The following is a 23,015-nucleotide window of genomic DNA, read 5'->3' as shown; positions in this document are numbered from 1 at the left end:
AACCCAATTGCTTTCTACTACATATAATAATACGATTAAATTATATATTTACATTAGAAACCAAAGTCTATCAGAATTCCAGTCATTCCAATTCATGTTATACCCCTTGATCTTCAAGAATAGGACTTGGAAATATGGAAGTATAGATTAACCAAATTGTTTTACCTGAGCATGACCCCAAAACTAAGGACTTATTAGCCAGCCCTACTCTACTCAAATTGACTCATTGATTGAAGTTGAAAAATAAATGCTGCGCTCATGCAATGGCATGCTTTGAGCACTACTGAAAAGTGCTATTTACATGTGAAAAATGAATGCCATATGCTGCATTTGCTACAGGCCTATTGTTTACCTTTTTGTTGGTGACACTTTGATGTCTTTCTAATATGCAGCTGTTTAAAAGGCAAATCCATGAAACAATAACAAAACGGTTGCCCAACAAGAAAGCAAAATCATTTTTTGATATGATGTTCTCTGTGATTCTTAATGTAAACATTTAGGGCAGTAGTGGATCTGTACAGGCATTTTGGTAAAAAGCTGAGGGATGGGCCTGGAGAAATGTAACCACTCTCAGATTAATAGACAGAGCTATGGATGTAAGGACTGCCTCATAACATGGTTAACACAACAATTTTTACATCCATGATATAAAAATTGTTGTGTTAACCATGTTATGAGGCTATACAGTGTTTGTTTACATTTACAATGTTTGCAAACATTGGAGTAAAACAAGCTTATATTTTGGGTTCTCATGGAGTGTGACAGTTGAACTAAGCTCATGAGTCATTTAAGTTATATTCTTCAAGAATCAATCGATATATATATATATATGCTACCGTTCAAAAGATTGCGGTCAGATAAGAAATGTCCTTGTTTTCAATGAAAACATACATGAACTGAGTTGCAAATTGAATAGGAAATATAGTCAAGATGTTGACAAGGTTATAAATAAGGATTTTTAATTGAAATAATAATTGTGTCCTTCAAACTTTGCTTTCGTCAAAGAATCCTTCATTTGCAACAATTACAGCCTTGCAGACCTTTGGTATTCTAGTTGTCAATTTGTTGAAGTAATCTTAAGAGATTATGCTTCCGGAAGCACCTCCCACAAATTGGATTGGCTTGATGGACACTTCTTACAGCTGCTCCCACAAATCAAATAAATCAAATGTATTTATATAGCCCTTCTTACATCAGCTGATATCTCAAAGTGCTGTACAGAAACCCAGCCTAAAACCCCAAACAGCAAGCAATGCAGGTGTAGAAGCATGGCTAGGAAAAACTCCCTAGAAAGGCCAAAACCTAGGAAGAAACCTAGAGAGGAACCAGGCTATGAAGGGTGGCCAGTCCTCTTCTGGCTGTGCCGGGTGGAGATTATAACAGAACATGCCAAGATGTTCAAATGTTCATAAATGACCAGCATGGTCAAATAATAATAATCACAGTAGTTGTCGAGGGTGCAGCAAGTCAGCACCTCAGGAGTAAATGTCAGTTGGCTTTTCATAGCCGATCATTAAGAGTATCTCTACCGCTCCTGCTGTCTCTAGAGAGTTGAAAACAGCAGGTCTGGGACAGGTAGCACATCCGGTGAACAGGCCGGGGTTCCAGGCAGAACAGTTGAAACTGGAGCAGCAGCACGGCCAGGTGGACTGGGGACAGCAAGGAGTCATCAATGCCAGGTAGTCCTGAGGCATGGTCCTAGGGCTCAGGTCCTCCGAGAGAGAGAATTAGAGAGAGTATACTTCAATTCATATAGGACACCGGATAAGACAGGAGAAGTACTCCAGATGTAACAAACTGACCCTAGCCACCCGACACATAAACTACTGCAGCATAAATACTGGAGGCTGAGACAGGAGGGGTCAGGAGACACTGTGGTCCCATCCGAAGATTGGCCACAGCTCACAACAGCTCAATAGGCTTGAGATCCAGTGACTGTACTGGCCACTCCATTATTGACAGAATACCAGCTGATTAGTTCTTCCTTAAATAGTTATTGCATAGTTTGGTGCTGTGCTTTGGGGTCATTGTCCTGTTTGTAGGAGGAAATTGTCTCCAATTAAGCGCTGTCCACAGGGTATGGTATGGTGTTGCAAAATGGAGTGATAGCCTTCCTTCTTCAAGATCCCTTTTACCATGTACAAATGTAGGAAAAAGGAAACCGCACACTACTCTTGGTAGTATCACTGATCTTTAATAAGCTTATGTATCGGCCTCACGGCCTTCATCAGAGCTTTTGGCGAAGGCCGTGAGGCCGATACGTAAGCTTATTAAAGATCAGTGATACTACCAAGAGCAGGCTTCCCTTTTCCTTCATCGTGTTCAATTAATGCCATGCACCTGCAAATAAGATTGCTCAGATGTGTGAGTGCCTTTTGGACCCTGTACAAATGTCCCACTTCACCACCACCAAAGCACCCCCAGACCATCACATTGCAACTACCATGCTTGACAGATGGTGTCAAGCACTCCTCCAGCATCTTTTCATTTTTTCTGCGTCTCACGAATGTTCTTCTTTGTGATCCGAACACCTCAAACTTAGATTTGTCTGTCCATAACACTTTTTTTCTAATCTTCCTCTGTCCCATCTCTGTGTTCTTTTGCCCATCTTTTATTTTTATTGGCCAGTCTGAGATATGGCTTTTTCTTTGCAACTCTGCCTAGAAGGCCAGCATCCCGGAGTTGCCTCTTCACTGTTGACGTTGAGACCTCTGTTTTGCAGGTACTATTTAATGAAGCTGCCGGTTGAGGACTTGTGAGGCATCTGTTTCTCAAACTAGACACTCTAATGTACTTGTCCTCTTGCTCAGTTGTGCATCGGGGCCTCCCACTTCTCTTTCTATTTTGGTTAGAGCCCATTTGCGCTGTTCTGTGAAGGGAGTAGTACACAGCGTTGTACGAGATCTTAAGTTTCATGGCAATTTCTCCCGTTGGTAGTATATACGTGCTTTCAGTTCGTCCCATTTATTTTCCAGCTATTGAACGTTGGCTAACAGTACAGACGGCAAAGGCAGATTAGCCACTTGTCGCCTGAACCTCACAAAATCTCTGTTTCTTTCTCCAACGAATGACGGGGATGAGGGCCTGTTCGGGTGTTTGGAGTATATCCTTCCCGTCCAACTCATTAAAGAAAAATTATTCATCCAATTCGAGGTGAGTAATCGCTGTTCTGATGTCCAGAAGCTCTTTTCGGTCATAAGAGGTGGTAGCAGCAACATTATGTACAAAATAAGTTACAAACAATGCAAAAAAAAAAAAATAGCACGGTTGGTTAAGAGCCAATAAAATGGCAGCCATCTTCTCCGGCGCCATCTTTCACATACTGTAGTTAAGAATGTAATACTAAGTGTATGGTGTGTAAAAAGCTTTTAGTACCCCATGTGCCTCACCCTAATAATTTGGTCCTTTTCCCTCTCATAACTTAGTCTACCGTTCTAACTTGGTGGTGCACATGTAGCCTATAACTGATTTTAGATAAATATCATCATCGAATATTGTAAGAGCATTTATTGTCTGCTTATATGCCCCCTTTATTTATCCTAGTGTTCTGACTTGGTGTACAGGGAGAATACTCTAAGAACAGCCTATGTTCTGAATTCTGTTAATGTACATTTCAAAAGTGCTGAACAAATGGTTATATTGACTATGTCCGTCTTAGCTCGTTCATTAATGTCTTAATCAAAATTACTGGATTGCCTCTTATCTCTTATCTGCTAATCGTTCCCTTATTCCATAGTTTGTACATCTCAATTATCAGTAGAAACCATATTTACTTCTTATGGCTGGGGGGCAGTATAGAGTAGCTTGGATGAATAAGTTGCCCAAAGTAAACGGCCTGCACCTCAGTCTCAGTTGCTAATATATGCATATTATTATTAGTACTGGATAGAAAACACTCTAAAGTTTCTAAAACTGTTTGAATGATGTCTGTGAGTATAACAGAACTCATATGGCAGGCAAATCCTGAGTTGAAATCAAAACAGGAAGTGAGAAATCTGAGCTTTGTTTGTATTCACCAGAGTCCCCAATGAAATCCCCTTGAGATATTAATGATGTTGCACTGCCTAGGGGTTCTACTATATGTCAACCAATAATATCAATTTGAATGAGACTTATATGGTGTTGAATGAGAGCATGGGACTGTCATTTGTTTTTTCAACAGGACAATGACCCAACACACCTCCAGGCTGTGTAAGAGATATTTTACCAAGAAGGAGAGTGATGGAGTGCTGCATCAGATGACCTGGCCTCCACAATCACCCGACCTTAACCCGATTGAGATGGTTTGGGATGAATTGGACCGCAGAGTGAAGGAAAAGCATTCCAGGTTAAGCTGGTTGAGAGAGTGCCAACAGTGTGCAAAGCTGTCATCAAGGCAAAGGGTGGCTACTTTGAAGAATCTTAAATATGAAATATATTTTGATTTGTTAACACTTTTTTGATTACTACATGATTCCATATGTGTTATTTCATAGTTTTGATTTCTTCACTACAATGTAGAAAATAGTGAAAATAAAGAAAACCCCTGGAACGATTAGGTGTGTCCAAACTTTTGACTGGTACTGTATATATATTTGCACATTCAGCAAGCTTAAAATTAAATGAGTCACTCAGAAAAACATCATGACTCTTGAGTCTGTAAAAAGAGTGATTTAAAAAGAACGAATCGTTCACGAACTGCACATCACTACTGCATATTGAATGTTGAGATTACCGAAAGGCTAATCTTTTTGGCAAATGGAGTGGCAAGGAGTGGAATGTTATCTAAAACAACCAACCTGTACCCAGACTTTAGCAAAGGGTCACATTTTGCTGAAGACGCTTTCAGACAGTAGATATAATACAGTGGTTGATGCAATGTGATAAGATAACTCCAACCGGAGAGACAGCTACCAAGCCTACATTGCAAAGAGCGCTTTGTAAACCATGCCCCAGTGGGCAGAGGCTTGTTGCTTGTTCACTGGGGCAGTTCTGTGTAGTTATGCTAATATATTTGAGACAAGTGTTTTGCTTGCAGTGAATTTTATCCATGACTTAAAACCCCCTAGAGTCGATTGATGCACCCATGCGTCACATGGTGATGTCATTTTGTATATTGAATATCTCCCTATGTGTTTATGCTAGAGACTTACCGTTGTGTCTGCAGCGTAATCTGCCAATATAAAGTTTGTGCCTTTTCCATAACATGGGGCTTGTGAAAGATACCTTTTTGTACACATGAGAGGATCCGGACAACAAAGTCATCACGTAATCATCTGTAAAACCAGAACTGTGTGAGCTACAAACTAATATCTCATCAATATTGAAAGGGGAGACTCACAATCCACACATGCTTTTTTTTTTTTTTACTTTTATTTAACTAGGCAAGTCAGTTAAGAGCAAATTCTTATTTTCAATGATGGCCTAGGAACAGTGGGTTAACTGCCTGTTCAGGGGCAGATTTGTACCTTGTCAGCTCGGGGATTTGAACTTGCAACCTTTTGGTTACTAGTTCAACGCTCTAACCACTAGGCTACCCTGCCGCCCCTCTCCTGGTCCTGAAGGCCATCATTCTCCCCATTCTCCTGTACCTAAGCAGAGTGTTTCCCCCAGACAGAGCGACCAGGAAGAAGATAGAATGCATGATGTTTACGTTTGTCTGGGGGAGCCAGATGGAGCGACTCAAGCGCAGCACCATGTAAAAAGCAGTTGAGAACAGGGGGAAGGGGGTCCCAGACATCCTTAACATCATTAGGGCAAAGGGACTATCCAACTTGGTCACCAACATCCACAAGACAGAAAGGAAAGCCAGCTACTTCGAACGGTACTTTGCCATCCCCATCCTCAGAACCCTCAGACTCAGCACCATCGACCACACTGTGTCCTAACGGCTGGGCAGGTGGGGCAGGCATCCTGAAAGTACAAGGACATCATGGCCCACATCTGCTCCAAGAACACCATTCCCCACCTGAGAACCAGATCAGCCGTACAACTAACAGCTATGGTTAAACGTCAAACACCACGGCATCACAAACAAACAGAAAGACGTCTCATGGATGGCTGTTCATGGTTGCCTCCCCATTATGGAATTAATGTATAGACGGCACATAGCACGTACAGAAAGCTGCCCCCACGGATGCACTGACACTGAAAATATCTATCACCTGTTTGTTGAGTGCACCATGGCCAGGCGGGTCTGGGCCTTGTTTGTTCCCTCGTTTCCACCAGGTTGCCTGGAACAGGTTGCTAACCCTACCTTGCTTGACGGCAGAGAATATTCTCAACGGTCCTCCCGGCGGATGTAGCACCACACAGCTCCGCCAGCAGTGGAGGATCATCGGCACTGTCAAGTAGGTCCTGTGGGAGACAAGGAACATCAGGGTCTATCAACAACCAACCGTGGAACAAACAACCATGAGGAGGAGGATCACCCAGGTGATCCTCCTCCTCATGTTTGTTCGTTCCACGGTTGGTTGTTGGTAGACCCTGATGCGTACCACAGGGGAGTACCATCACTTGTGGGCTACCTTGTGTGCCTGCTTGCTGCACAGGTTGTCCTTCTTCCCCTCTGCAGATGTGCCTTGTAAAAAGTTAGTGTGCAATTTCGTTCCTTATTAATGCATTTGAGCCAAATCAGTTGTGTTGTGACAAGGTAGGGGTGGTGTACAGAAGATGGTCCTTTACCAAATAGGGCTAAGTTCATATTACGGCAAAAACAGCTCAAATAAGCGAAGAGAAACGAGAGTCCGTCGTCAGTCAATACGGACAATTTCAATAACTTTGAACATTTCTTCATGTGCAGTCGCAAAAATCTTCAAGCGCTATAATGAAACTGGCTCTCATGAGGACCGCCACAGGAAAGAAAGACCTTATCTCTGGTGCAGAGGATAAGTACATTAGAGGTACCAGCCTCAGAAATTGCAGCCCAAATAAATGCTTCAGAGTTCAAGTAACAGACATCAGCATCAACTGTTCAGAGGAGACTGCGTGAATCAGGCCTTCATGGTCGAATTGCTGCGAAGAAACCACTACTAAAGGACACTAATAATAAGAGTAGACTTGCTTGGGCCAAGAAACACGAGCAATGGACATTAGACCAGTCGAAACACGGAGGTTGGAACCATAAATCTCTATGCGAGGCCTTGGAAAACCTCCCTGGTCTTTGAAGTTGAATCTGTGTTTGAAATTCACTGCTCAACTGAGGGACCTTACAGATCATTGTATGTGTGGGGTACAGAGATGAGGTAGTCATAGTCACTATTATTGCACACAGAGTCCATGCAACTTGTTAAGCACATTTTGACTCCTGAATTTATTTAATCCAGGAGTCAATGTATAAAATAGTATAACAATTAAAATAAACCTTGAATGAGTAGGTGTACAAACCTTTGGCTGGTACTGTACGTCATAAATATGGGCACCAGAGGTGTACGTATAGCCTCTCCCAGGTCTGGAATTTCAGTTGATTACTATAGTGCCCCCTTTGGGCCAATTAGTGTAATTTTGTAAGTGCCCGTTTAGTTTAGCTAATTGCATCACCTTGTTTTTGTTAAAAATAAAAATAAATTTCTGCCCTGCAATCAGCTTGGAGTTCATGGCTGTGGCTACACACTTCACAAGGAGTTCCCTCTGTTCTCTAGAAGAAGAAAAATAAGATGAAGACTTTATTCTTCAATGTGCATTGATGCCCAACAGAACTTGTCTTCCGCTTTTTTCCATCCCCTCAGAAAAACATACATACAGAGAGAGGATTTATAGGGAGAGTGAGAGGATAGTTAGAAGAGAGGAAAATGAGAGTGATGACCAACCCTCCAACTTAATGCTTGTCATCCTTATTGACGTTAATGAAGATCTCTCCCTCTCACACACACACACACACCAGCAACAACACACTCAAACTCAATTCTTGTCGTCCTTCTTGACGGTGACAGATATGTCTTTGATCTTCTTGACGACCAGGTGCATAGCATTGCGAAAGGCCCTGATAATGGCCTGAGGATGGAGACCCTCCTCCACGTACGGCTTCAACTGCTTTAGAAACTCAGCTGCTAGCAAGGTCACTGATGTAGTACCATCACCCACCTAGAGTAAAAAATACAATAAAATTAAAAATAGCGAGATGGAAGGAGGGAGTGTGAATAGACTAACACTAGAACAGGTATACAAAAACGAAAGAGAGCTCATAGAGAGCACAGGAAAAGAGGGAGAGAGAGCACACAGAGAGAGACGGATAAAGAAGAAATCACACACGCTTTCACAGACAGAAGACAGACTTAACCTCTTGGAACCCCCCCCCCCCCCCCCCCCCGGATCCGTGACAATTGTCATCAACTACGCTAAATAGCATAGTGCAACGGTCAAATAATCTTACTAGAAAATATTCATATTTATAAAATCACAAGTGAAATATAACGAAACACAGCTTAGCCTTTTGTTAATCACCCTGTCGTCTCAGATTTTGAAATTACGCTTTACAGCGAAAACAATACAAGCGTTTGTGTAAGTTTATCGATATACTAACAAAACATTATGTACACCTAGCGGCAGGTACTGTGGTCACGAAAATCAGAAAAGCAATCCAATTAATCGTTTACCTTTGATGAGCTTCGGATGTTTTCACTCACGAGACTCCCAGTTAGACAGCAAATGTTCCTTTTGTTCCATAAAGATATTTTTTATATCCAAATACCTCCGTTAGTTTGATGCATTATGCCTAGGAATCCACCGGAAATAGCGGTCACGACAAAGCAGACAAAAATTCCAAATTATATCCATAATATCGACAGAAACATGGCAAACGTTTTTTATAATCAATCCTCAAGGTGTTTTTCAAATATCTATTTGATAATATACCAATAATATATTGGTTTATCACTAGGCCTGGGAGGAAAAATGGCTACCTCTCTGTTTAGCGCACACTGTGAGCCAACAACTGACCACTTACGCAATGTGGACGTTTACACTAATTCTTCAAAATAAAGGCCTGAAACTACGTCTAAAGGCTGTAGACACCTTAGGGAAGTCACAGAAAAAGGAATCTGGTTGATATCCCTTTCAATGGGCAATAGGGATGCATAAAAAGACAGGGGTTTCAAAATAAGAGAAAAAATCTGGATTTCGCCTGCAATATCAGTTCTGTTATACTCACAGACAATATTTTTACAGTTTTGGAAACTTTAGACTGTTTTCTATCCTAAGCTGTCAATTATATGCATATTCTAGCATTTGGTCCTGAGAAATAAGCAGTTTACTTTGGGAACGTTATTTTTCCGAAAATAAAAATAGTGCCCCCTAGCTTCAAGAGGTTATTAAACAAGACACACACTTCAGCATCCTGAGAACGTGCGATGTCCACCAGGGTCTTGGCTGCAGGGTGAACCACATCCAGCAACTTCAGGATGGTCGCCCCGTCGTTGGAGATGGTGGCTATGCCTAAGAGACACATTACATAAGAATTGTTTAAATTTTTGTTGTACAGAAACTTAAATTATTAATAAACCTATAAGACATTACAAAGAAAAGGCCATCTGTTTTACTGCCGTGTCTTTTCTGGGTGGATGGGGAGCAAGCACCCCTTGATCTATTCTGTTGACCACTGTCTGCCTTAAAAACTTGTTATGGCTGCAATCCCGATATCGGGATAAGTGTCATCAACAACCGCTGAACAGCATAGAGCTACATACAATAAATATTACTATAAATATTTATATTCATGAAATCACAAGTGCAATATATGAAAACACAGTTTAGCCTTTTGTTAATCCACCTGTCGTGTCAGATTTTGAAATTATGCTTTACAGCAAAAGCAATCCAAGCGTTTGTGTAAGTTTATCAATCGCACGATAAAACATTAAGTACACTTAGCATCAGGTAGCTCAGTCACTAAAATCAGAAAAGCATTTAAATTAATCATTTACCTTTGATGATCTTCGTATGTTTTCACTCACGAGACTCCCAGTTACACAACAAATGTTCCTTTTGTTCCATAAAGATTATTTTTAGATCCAAAATACCTCTGTTTGTTTGTCGCGTTATGTTCAGAAATCCACAGGAAAGAGCGGTCACGACAATGCAGACAAATTCCAAATAGCAAATGTCTTTCACAGTAGGAGAGGGAAAAGCAATACCTATCCAAACTCTGCTGCGGGAGCAAAACTCATGTGACCACTTGACGCGATGTTATCGTTCTTGTTCATTTTTCAAAATAAAAGCCTGAAACTATGTCTGAATACTGTTGACAAAAAAAAGGAAGCGATAGAAAAAGGAATCTGGTTCATATCCCTTTAAATCCAGCAAAGCGAGGGTATGGAACATGGAGTTTTCAAAATTGAAGCCACTTCCTGTTTTGATTTTCCTCAGGGTTTCGCCTGCAATATCAGTTCTGTTATACTCACAGACAATATTTTGACAGTTTTGGAAACTTTAGAGTGTTTTCTATCCAATACTAATAATAATATGCATATATTAGCAACTGAGACTGAGGAGCTGGCCGTTTACAATGGGCACCTTTTCATCCAAGCTACTCAATAGTGTCCCTGCAGCCATAAAAAGTTAATGTGCACTAATGAATACAACCGCTCACTAAAAAACATCATCATAGGAGGATAGTACTAACCTCTGCCATCCACGCTGTGAGGCCCCAGGGGGTACGGATGGCCTTTGTGTCTTTACCCTCCGCTCTCCTACCCATCTCTCCCCTACCATCTCCCTTGTCCTCACCTCTGCCATCCACTATGAGTTTGTCCATGCCGCGAGGCCCCAGGGTCGTACGGACGGCCTCGGCGATGACCTGACAGGCATTGCTGTTGCTGATCAGCTGGGGGACGCCCTGAGATTTATCAGTCCCCTCCTTTAGCAGAATAACTGGTGTGGACTGGAGGAAGAGATAGGGTGAGGGAGGGTAGAGAGACCGATTCATTAATGCAGGGTCAGCATTAAAAAATAAATAAAGATCTTCAGGGTTATTTTTATGCCATTTTATTCATTCAGGTAACCATATACATTTTTGTCTGGAGAGACATTTACATGATCTTTTTAACAGATGCTCTAATCCAGAGAAACTTGAAGTTAGTGCACAGGATGCACGGTCCACATGTGACAGCATTGGGTGTGACGCTTTTGTTACTCAAAATGTAGCCACTAGCCACTAGCAGTTAGATAGTGGCATCTGTCATTTGTATATACAGTGGGGCAAAAAAGTATTTAGTCTGCCACCAATTGTGCAAGTTCTCCCACTTAAAAATATGAGAGAGGCCTGTAATTTTCATCATAGGTACACTTCAACTATGACAGACAAAATGAGAAAAAAAAATCCAGAAAATCACATTGTAGGATTTTTAATGAATTTCTTTGCAAATTATGGTGGAAAATAAGTGTCTTTATCTGTCCGCCAATTTGAAGCTCAACAGAAGTTGGGTGATGCAAAAGGATGACAACCTAAAACACAGAAGTAAATCAACAACAGAATGGCTTCAGCAGAAGAAAACATGCCTTTTGGAGTCCTGACCTCAACCCGATTGAGATGCTGTGACATGACCTCAAGAGGGCAGTTCACACCAGACATTCCAAGAATATTGCTGAACTGAAACAGTTTTGTAAAGAGGAATGGTCCAAAATTCCTCCTGACTGTTGTGCTTCCAAGAAGGGTCAACAGTTATAAAATCCAAGGGTTCACATACTTTATTCACCCTGCATTGTGAATGTTTACACAGTGTGTTCAATAAAGACAATAAAGACATACATTAACTAGGCAAGTCAGTTAAGAACATATTCTTATTCACAATGACAGCCTACCCTGGCCAAACCCTAACCTGGACAACGCTGGGCCAATTGTGCGCAGCCCTATGGGACTCCCAATCATGGCCGGATGTGATACAGCCTGGAATCGAACCAGGGTCTGTAGTGACGCCTCTAGCATTAAGATGCAGTGCCTTAGACTGCTGCGCCACTCGGGAGGTAGTATAGTAGCAGTCAACCCAGAATAAGAGTGTTTGCGTGTACGTGCACTCAGACACAGTGTGTCTTTGTGAATCGTTGCGATGTTGTCAGAAATGTCTGGATATCAGTGAAAGGAGAGGGAGCAAGTAGGAGAGCGAGAGGGAGAAGGAAGGGGGACTTTCAGAATACACTACCTTATACGTCTCTCCCTCTTCTTTCCATTTTTATCCTCCTTTCATCCCCCTCTGTCTTCATAACCTAATTTGACGACTGTCAAATTATGCTTCCTTTAACCATTCTCCTTTCCCTCTTGCTCCTCTCTTTTTTCCAATCTTTACTCTTAAACATCATGAATAAAAAAATCATTACAAAAAATATATTATGACCCAAGATATAGATAATTGGAGGAGAAAACAGAATAAAACAGTTTTTTCTCTAAATACTTACCTAATACTTCCTTTGTGAACAGAACACCTGCTGTGGGTCCCAAATACCTGTTGTAAGGAGATGGAAAGTGGTTAGAGGGAGAAAGACAGAAATCAAAGAGAAAGGGGGTAGAATCAAGGGAGAGAGAAATGTAGAGATGGTTAGAGCATGGGTGAGAGAGATAGAAGAGAGAGAGAGAGAAAGAGAGAGAGAGAGAGAATGAGACTATTGCCACCACAGGTGTCCAGTTTTCAATGTTTTCTGCCAAGTATGAGAAGGCCATTGTGGTGTATGTGTGTGTGGGGGTGTGTGTGTGTCAGGGGGCTGGTGCATTGTTCAAGGAGGAGAGAGAGGGTTGTTGCGATATGAAGTGTGTGTGTGTGTGTGTGTGTGTCAGGGTTGGAGTCAATTTGGAAAGGTATTTTATCTCAATATCAAATCCTTTCTGGGGAACAATTAGTACCTTACTGTGATTGTTTTACATTTAAATGGTCAAAAGAAACAAAAATAGCTTCTAAGCAAAGAGCAATTCCTCAAGCAAAGATTTTGCTAGGACTATTTGGGAGTAGTTTGAATGGGAGGGAAAAACTGGAAACTAGCTGTTATTGGCAGAGGTTCTTATTAGTCTATGTCAAAATTCCATCCCACCAAATCGGGCTGAAATTTCAGGCGGCCTTTTCAAACAGATCTCAAACTAAAAGGGCATTGTCATAATTTTCAATTTTACAGTATTATTCCAACCTCATAGTGTGGAAATATATATAAAAAACAGGAAAATCTAGTTTTTGAATGCACTGGGTCTAATTTAATTCAATAGCCACTATGCAAATTCCATGCTCTACCATTTCCTGGCCTCCTCGTATGGGGGAGCCTTTTCCGGTGTATCGTCAGGCATTGCCAACAGGGAAGATATGTCATAAAAAAATGTATTAAATTTGTTAAAATTCCTCAATTACATTCATATAAATGGAAAGCTACAGCAACGTGCTGGTGAGCTAGCTAGCTAGCCTCTTCAATACTTGACATGGCTGGTTTGCTAGCTAGCATCAGAGCCTTCTGGCCTTTATCATAGCTAGACCGTATCTAACGTTGTTAAGCAGAGAAATATGTCTAAGTACTTTTCATGTTAGTTGAGGCTAGTATTCGTTTACAAAATTCTTCTTTGCTCGGGTGTATATTTGGTTGGCTTTGCTATTTAGCTATCTCGCTAAGATCTTGTGGTTCAAGTTAGTAATCCAATATTTTGAGAACAGCATGGCTAGCCCCCTGTCCAGAATAGATATAGCACATCACATGCAATATCTGATGTTATCCTAATATTACATCACTGGCTCTTCAAAAGGATCTACAAAGAACCACAAAGTGTTCTATATAGTGTTCTATATAGCCCCAAAAAAGATTGTAACCATAGCGGAACCCTTTATTTTTACCTTCCATTTAGAACCTTATGAGCATGTTTCCTTCAAACAAGGATTATACACTTAGTGTACAAATCATTAGGAACACCTGCTCTTTCCATGACATAGACTTAACAGGTGAATCCAGGTGAAAGTTATGATCCCTTATTGATGTCACTTATTACATCTGCTTCAATCAGTGTAGAAGAAGGGGAGGAGACAGGTTAAAGAAGGATTTCTAAGCCTTGAGACAATTGAGGCATGGATGTGCCATTCAGAAGGTGAATGGGCAAGACAAAATATTTGAGTGCCTTTGAATGGAGTATGGTAGTAGGTGCCAGGCGCACGTGTTTGAGTGTGTCAAAAACTACAACGCTGCTGTGTTTTTCACACTCAACAGTTTTCCGTGTGTATCAAGAATGGCCCACCACTCAAAGGACATCCAGCCTACTTGACACAACTGTGGGAAGCATTGGACTCAACATGGCCAGCATCTCTTTGGAATGCTTTCAGCACCTTGTAGAGTCCATGCCCCAACCAATTGAGGCTGTTCTGTGCAACTTAATATTTGGAAGGTGTTTCTAGTGTTTTGTACCAAAAAGAGTTCTGCTATGGTTTACAAGCCAAAGAAATCTGGTAACCTTCCTCTATCTGGAAATTTAGAACATTTAGAACAAATTGTTTTTGTGTGTGCTTTTTCTATACCATTGGTATCAGAAGTCTGATAGCATTATGGTTCGATAAGACAGTCTTCCAAATTAACTAAATATATGTATATATGTACAAATGTTGATAAATAGTTTGTTGACGGAAAATGTACTTTATACAATTGTGATATGTTGTCTCAGGTAGCTAGCTATCTTATGATACACAAATTAAAAGTCGCTCTGGATAAGTGTCTGCTAAATGACTAAAATGTAAATGTAAAAATAAACAGTATCATTCTAATGAGCTCCACCCTGAAACAAGACCAATAATAATTGCTAGTATTTGCAGTTAATTTTGATATTTTCATTTTCACATACAGTAAGTTCAGAAAGTATTTAGACCCCTTGACTTTTTCACATTTTGTTATGTTACAGCCTTGTTTTTCCTCATCTACACACAATACCCCATAATGACAGAGCAAAAACAGGTTTATAGACATTTTTGCCATAAATAAATAAATAACTGAAATATGACAGTTACATAAGTATTCAGACCCTTTACTCAATACTTTGTTGAACGACCTTTGGCAGAGATTACAGCCTCGAGTCTTCCTAGGTATGATGCTACAAGTTGGCACACCTGTATTTGGGGAGTTTCTACCATTCATCTCTGCAGATCCTCTCAAGCTCTGTCAGGTTAGATGGGGAGCTTTGCTGCACAGCTATTTTCAGTTCTCTCCAGAGATGTTCAATAGGGTTCAAGTCTGGGCTCTGGCTGGGCCACTCAAGGACATTCTGAGACTTGTCCCGAAGCCAGTCCTGCGTTGTCTTGGCTGTGTGCTTCCAGTCTGAGGTCTGAGGCCAGTCTGAAGTCCTGAGCGCTCTGGAGCAGGTTTTCATCAAGGATCTCTCTGTACTTTGCTTAATCTTTGGCTCGAAACTGACAAGTCTCCCAGTCCCTGCCGCTGAAAAACATCCCCACAGTATGATGCTGCCACCACCATGCTTCTCCGTAGGTTTCCTCCAGATGTGACGCTTGGCATTCAGGCCAAAGAGTTCAATCTTAGTTTCATCAGACCAGAGAACCTTGTTTCTCATGTTCTGAGAGTCTTTAGGTGCCTTTTGGCAAACTCCAAGCGGGCTGTCATGTACCTTTTTACTGAGGAGTGGCTTCCATTTGGCCACTCTACCATAAAGGCCTGATTGGTGGAGTGCTGCAGAGGAACTCTAGAGCTCTGTCAGAGTGGCCATCGGGTTCTTGGTCACCTCCCTGACCAAGGCCCTTCTCCCCTGATTGCTCAGTTTGGTCGTGCGGCCAGCTCTTGGTGGTTCCAAATTTCTCCCATTTAAGAATGATGGTGACCAATGTGTTCTTGGGCACCTTCAATGCTACAGACATTGTTTCGTACCCTTCCCCAGATCTGTGCCTCGAACAATCCTGTCTTGGAACTCTACGGACAATTCATTTGACCTCATGGCTTGGTTTTTGCTCTGATCTACACTTGTCAACTGTGGGACCTTATAGACAGGTGTGTGCCTTTCCAAATCATGTCCAATCAATTGAATTTATCACAGGTGGACTCCAATCAAGATGTAGATACATCTCAAGGATGATCAATGGAAACAGGATGCACTTGATCTCAATTTCGAGTCTCACAGCAAAGGGTCTGAATACTTATGTAAATAAGGTAGTTGTCACGCCCTGGTCGAAGTATTTTGTGTTTATCTTCATTTATTTGGTCAGGCCAGGGTGTGGCATGGGTTTTTGTATGTGGTGTGTTGGTATTGGGATTGTAGCTTAGTGTAGTGTTCTAGTTAAGTCTATGGCTGTCTAAAGTGGTTCTCAATCAGAGGCAGGTGTTTATCGTTGTCTCTGATTGGGAACCATATTTAGGCAGCCATATTCTTTGAGTGTTTCGTGGGTGATTGTCCTTAGTGTCCTGATGTCCGTGTTCTGTGTTTATGTGCACGAGTATTAGGCTGTTTCGGTTTTCGTTACGTTTATTGTTTTGTAGTGTTTGTAGTTAGATACTTGTTGCTTTAGTTTAATAAACATGGATCGCAATCTACACGCCGCATTTTGGTCCGATCCTTGCTACACCTCTTCGTCAGAGGAGGAGATAGAAGAAAGCCGTTACAGAATCACCCACCACAACAGGACCAAGCGGCGTGGTGACAGGCAGCGGCAGGAGGAGCAGCGATCACAGGGTTTCTGGACTTGGGAGGAGATATTGGACGGAAAAGGACCCTGGGCACAGCCTGGATATCGCCGCCCCAAAGAAGAACTGGAGGCGGCGAGAGCGGAGAGGCGCTGGTATGAGGAGGCAGCACGGCGACGCGGATGGAAGCCTGAGAGTCATCCCCAAAAATGTATTGGGGGGTGGCTAACAGGGAGTATGGCTACGCCAGGTAGGAGACCTGCGCAAACTCCCTGTGCTTACCGGGGGGCTAGAGAGACCGGGCAGGCACCGTGTTATGCTGTGGTGCGCACGGTGTCTCCAGTGCGGGTGCATAGCCCGGTGCGGTACATTCCAGCTCCGCGTATCGGCCGGGCTAGAGTGAGCATCGAGCCAAGTGCCATGAAGCCGGCTCTACGCATCTGGTCCCCAGTGCGTCTCCTTGGGCCGGCTTACATGGCACCAGCCTTGCGCTCGGTGTCTCCGGTTCGCCTGCATAGCCCAGTGCGGGCTATTCCACCTCGCTGCACTGGCAGGGCGACCGAGATCATTCAACCAGGTAAGGTTGGGCAGGCTCGGTGCTCAAGAGCTCCAGTGCGCCTGCACGGTCCGGTCTACCCAGTACCACCTCCACGCATCAGCCCTCCGGTGGCAGCTCCCCGCACCAGGCTTCCTGTGCGTGTTCTCGGCCCAGTACCACCAGTGCCAGCACCACGCATCAGGCCTACAGTGCGCCTCGCCTGTCCAGCGCTGCCAGAGCCTTCCTCCTCTACAGCGCTGCCGGAGTCTCCCGCCTGTTCAGCGCAGTTTGAGCTGCCAGTCTGCATGGAGCTGCCAGTCTGCATGGAGCTGCCAGTCTGCACGGAGCTGCCAGTCTGCAAGGAGCTGCCAGTCTGCAAGGAGCTGCAGTCTGCATAGAGCTGCCAGTCTGCAAGGAGCTGCCAGTCTGCAAGGAGCCGCCAGTCTGCAAGGAGCCGCCAGAGCTGCCAGTCTGCAAGGAGCCGCCAGAGCTGCCAGTCTGCAAGGAGCCGCCAGAGCTGCCAGTCTATATGGAGCAGCCAGAGCCGCCAGTCAGCATGGAGCAGCCAGAGCCGCCAGTCAGCATGGAGCAGCCAGGGCCGCCAGTCAGCATGGAGCAGCCAGGGCCGCCAGTCAGCATGGCGCAGCCAGGGCCGCCAGTCAGCATGGAGCAGCCAGGGCCGCCAGTCAGCATGGCGCAGCCAGGGCCGCCAGTAAGCATGGAGCAGCCAGTCAGCATGGAGCAGTCAGAGCAGTCAGTCAGCATGGAGCAGTCAGAGCAGCCAGTCAGCCAGACTCTTCCAGATCTGCCAGTCAGCCAGACTCTTCCAGATCTGCCAGTCAGCCAGACTCTTCCAGATCTGCCAGTCAGCCAGACTCTTCCAGATCTGCCAGTCAGCCAGACTCTTCCAGATCTGCCAGTCAGCCAGACTCTTCCAGGTCAGCCAGACTCTTCCAGATCCGCCAGACTCTTCCAGATCTGCCAGTCAGCCAGGATCTGCCGGATCCAACTACCTGCCTGAGCTTCCTCTCAGTGCTGAGCTTCCTCTCAGTGCTGGGTTTCCTCTCAGTGCTGGGCTTCCTCTCAGTGCTGGGCTTCCTCTCAGTGCTGGGCTTCCTCTCAGTGCTGGGCTTCCTCTCAGTGCTGAGCTGCCTCAGTCCCGAGCTGCCCCTCAGTCCCGAGCTGCCCCTCAGTCCAGTGGGATTCTGGGTGAGGACTACTAGGCCATGGTCGGCGGCGAGGGTGGACTATCCTAGGATGCGAGGAGGAGGGACTAAGACATTGATAGAGTGGGGTCCACGTCCCGCGCCGGAGCCGCCACCATGGACATACGCCCACTCGGACCCTCCCTATTGTTTTGATGTGCGTCCGGGAGTCCGCACCTTAGGGGGGGGTTCTGTCACGCCCTGGTCGAAGTATTTTGTGTTTATCTTCATTTATTTGGTCAGGCCAGGGTGTGGCATGGGTTTTTGTATGTGGTGTGTTGGTATTGGGATTGTAGCTTAGTGGGGTGTTCTAGTTAAGTATATGGCTGTCTGAAGTGGTTCTCAATCAGAGGCAGGTGTTTATCGTTGTCTCTGATTGGGAACCATATTTAGGCAGCCATATTCTTTGAGTGTTTCGTGGGTGATTGTCCTTAGTGTCCTGATGTCCATGTTCTGTGTTTATGTGCACGAGTATTAGGCTGTTTCGGTTTTCGTTACGTTTATTGTTTTGTAGTGTTTGTATTTAGATTCGTGTTGCTTCAGTTTAATAAACATGGATCGCAATCTACACGCCGCATTTTGGTCCGATCCTTGCTACACCTCTTCGTCAGAGGAGGAGATAGAAGAAAGCCGTTACAGTAGTTCTGTTTTTGTTTTTTTATACATTTGCAAACATTTCTAAAAACCTGTTTTCGCTTTGTCATTATGGGGTATTGTGCGCAGATTTCAGAGATTTTTAATTATTTAATCCATTTTAGAATAAGGCTGTAACGTAACAAAATGTGGAAAGAGTCAAGGGGTCTGAATACTTTCTGAAGGCACTATATACATTTATATTTTAGTAATTTAGCAGACACTCTCATCCAGAGTGACTTGCTCAACTAAGGTAGATTAACAATAACATGTCACAGTCATTTTTGTAATCATTACTGAGAATGTTGTTGCTGTTTGGGCTGGCTACTTGCAAATGTATTTTGTAATGTATTTAATTAAAGTACTGTATATGTATATTATATTTTAAAATGCAAAAACACAATATTTTCAAGTTTATTTTTGATACATTGATATTTATGGTATTTTGTATCTGTATTTGATAATTGTATTTTGTGATTTTTGCCTATCCCTGCACCCATTGAAATCAGGCCACTGGTCCACAATTGCAGTCGGAACAGCAGCATGACCATGGGCTCAGGTCCTCCAGGAGGGAGACACAGAGAGAGAAAGAGGGGAGGATTAGTGGGCGCATGCCTAAGATCACACAATACTCAAGGGCCCATATTCATAAAGCATCCAAGGGTAGGAGTGCTGATTTAAGGAGCTTACACAACCACTCACAGTGACCTAAGATAGTGTTGGGAAAAATATATATATATATACACTATGAGTACATTCACACTAATAATTTGATATTAAACTGATTATGGCAGTAGGCAGATTATGCAATAGTCATGTAAACACCTTACTCTGCTTATCTTAATCGGCGTAAGGCCAAAATCGAAGTAAGCATATGCTGATTAAAACACCTGGGCAATCTTTACAATTATTAGGACATGTAGAGTACTAGGGAGTAACTAGCCCCACCCCTAAGAACAATGTCTAATTGTGTTTGTGAAACAATTGGTATGTGGAGGAAGGTCATTCTTAGATGAATAAACTATAAAGGGAAATAAATGGCTACAGTTTACACTTTTTCAAAGTTATTTTATGAAATGTTGTTTTTAGAAAAGGGGCATTGTTTTTTTAAGTACTGGGATAACTGCCAAAATAAATACAGCTATCCACAGTAATATTGGAGCATAACTCATGAGCCCACCTCCTGCACTGCTCACACCTATTCCAGTCCCCACCTGTGACTGAAAACAGGGGGAGAGATGCCAATTGAAAAGCTCTCTCTTAACAATGTAGCTAGCTATCTGGTAATATAACATAAAATGCTGTGTAAAATAGCTAAAAGGCCATAAAGTAACATTAACTGTAACGCTATCAGTCACTAGCGGAAACATTTACAACTGCAATTATGCTACGTTATCTTTTTAATGTATTTTACCTCAGAATATCTGGTAGTAAGGTTGCTAGCTAGCCATCCTAGCAGCTTATGCTAACTAGCTAGCTGGCTAGAATTCACTGCTAGTTGATAGCTAGCAAGTTAGCATAAACTAGTGCTAACTGGACTCGTCATTGTCTAAATGACAGAAAGAAACAGAATTGCCCCAACCCACTCCAACGTATTGCAGGAATGTCCACTAGAGCTGTTACCAGATAATTTTATGTTCATTTCTCTACGATAAACTGCCTCCAATGTCGTTTTAGAGAATTTGGCAGTATGTCCAACCAACCTCACGACCACAGATAACATGTAACCATGCCAGCCCAGGACCTCCACATCTGGCTTCTTCACCTGTAGGATCGTCTGAGACCAGCCACATGGACAGCTGATGAAACTGTGGGTTTGCACAATTGAAGAATGTCTGCACAAACTGTCAGAGACCATCTCAGGGAATCTCACCTGCATGCTCTTCGTCCTCACTAAGGTCTTGACCTGACTGCAGTTCGGTGTCGTAACCGACTTCAGTGGGCAAATGCTCACCTTCGATGGCCACTGGCACACTGGAGAAGGGTGCTCTTCACAGATGAATTCCTGTTTCAACTGTACTGGGCAGATGGCACAGGATGTGTATGGCATTGTGTGGGAGAGCAGTTTGCTGATGTCAAACTTTGTGAACAGAGTGCCCCATGGTGGCGGTGAGGAAATGGTATGGGCAGGCATAAGCTACAAACGTGAAAAAAATATAATTTTATCAATGGCAATTTGAATGCACAGAGATACCGTGACGAGAGACTGAGGCCCATTGACGTGCCATTCATCTGCCGCCATCACCTCATGTTTCAGCATAATAATGCATGGCCCCATGTTGCAAGGATCTGTATGCAATTCCTGGAAGCTGAAAATGTCCCAGTTCTTCCAAGGTCTGCATAGTCACCAGACATGCCACCCATTGAGCATGTTTGGGATGTTCTGGCTCGACGTGTACGACAGCGTGTTCCAGTTCCCGCCATTATCCAGCAACTTTGCACAGACATTGAAGAGGAGTGGGGTAACATTCCACAGGCCACAATCAACAGCCTGATCAACTCTATACAAATTAGATGTGTCGCGCTGCATGTGGCAAATGGTGGTCACACCAGATACTGATTGGTTTTCTGATCCACGCCCCTACATTTTTTAAGGTATCTGTGATCAACAGATGCAAATGTAGCTTTTTAAAGCAGAAATTTGCATCCTGTAGCACAAACTCAAAAAAGTTCTGGGACACTGTAAATTCCATGGAGAATAAGAGCACCTCCTCCCAGCTGCCCACTGCACTAAGCTAGGAAACACTGTCACCACCGATAAATCCACTATAATTGAGAATTTCAATAAACATTTTTTCTACGGCTGGCCATGCTTTCCACCTGGCTAATCCTAACCCGATCAACAGCCCTCCACCCCCCACAGCAACTCGCCCATGCCTCCCCCATTTCTCCTTCACCCAAATCCAGATAGCTGATGTTCTGAAAGAGCTGCAAAATTATCTGCCAAAATTGTTGCAACCCCTATTACTAGCCTGTTCAACCTCTCTTTTGTATCGTCTGAGATTCCCAAAGATTGGAAAGTTACCACGGTCATCCCCCTGTTCAAAGGGGGAGACACTCTAGACCCAAACTGCTACAGACCAATATCTATCCTACCCTGCCTTTCTATAATCCTCGAAAGCCAAGTTAACAAACAGAATACTGACCATTTCCAATTCCACCGTCCCTCCTCTGCTATGCAATCTGGTTTCAGAGCTAGTCATGGGTGCACCACAGCCACGCTCAAGGTTCTAAACAATATCATAACCGCCATCGGTTAGAGACATTACTGTGCAGCTGTATTCATCGACCTGGCCAAGGCTTTCGACTCTGTCAATCACTACATTCTTATCGGCAGACTCAACAGCCTTGGTTTCTCAAATGATTCCATTGCCTGGTTCACCAACTACTTCTCTGATAGAGTTCAGTGTGTCAAATCGGAGGGCCTGTTGTCCAGACCTCTGGCAGTCTCTATGGGGGTGTCACAGTGTTCAAATCTTGGGACGACTCTCTTCTCTGTATACATCAATGATGTCGCTCTTGCTGCTGGTGATTCTCTGATTCACCTCTACGCAGACGACACCATTCTGTATACCTCTGGCCCTTCTTTGGACACTGTGTTAACTAACCTCCAGACGAGCTTCAATGCCATACAACTCTCCTTCCGTGGCCTCCAACTGCTCTTAAATGCAAGTAAAACTAAAAGCATGCTCCTCAACCGATCGCTGCCCACACCTGTGTCCAGCATCACTACTCTGAACAGTTCTGACTTAGAATATGTGGACAACTACAAATACCTAGGTGTCTGGTTAAACTGTAAACTCTCCTTCCAGACTCACATTAAGCATCTCCAATCCAAAATTAAATCAAGAACCAGCTTCCTATTTCGCAACAAAGCATCCTTCACTCATGCTGCCAAACATACCCTCGTAAAACTGACCATCGTACCGATCCTCGACTTCGGCGATGTCATTTACAAAATAGCCTCCAACACTCTATTCAACAAATTGGATGCAGCCTATCACAGTGCCATCCGTTTTGTCGCCAAGGCCCCATATATTACCCACCACTGCGACCTGTATGCTCTTGTTGGCTGGCCCTTGCTTCATACTCGT

Source organism: Oncorhynchus clarkii, chromosome 21, assembly GCF_045791955.1.
Source record: "Oncorhynchus clarkii lewisi isolate Uvic-CL-2024 chromosome 21, UVic_Ocla_1.0, whole genome shotgun sequence".
NCBI classification, from domain to species: domain Eukaryota; kingdom Metazoa; phylum Chordata; class Actinopteri; order Salmoniformes; family Salmonidae; genus Oncorhynchus; species Oncorhynchus clarkii.
The sequence above is the reverse complement of the archived record's forward strand: the minus strand, read 5'-3'. Positions refer to the sequence as shown.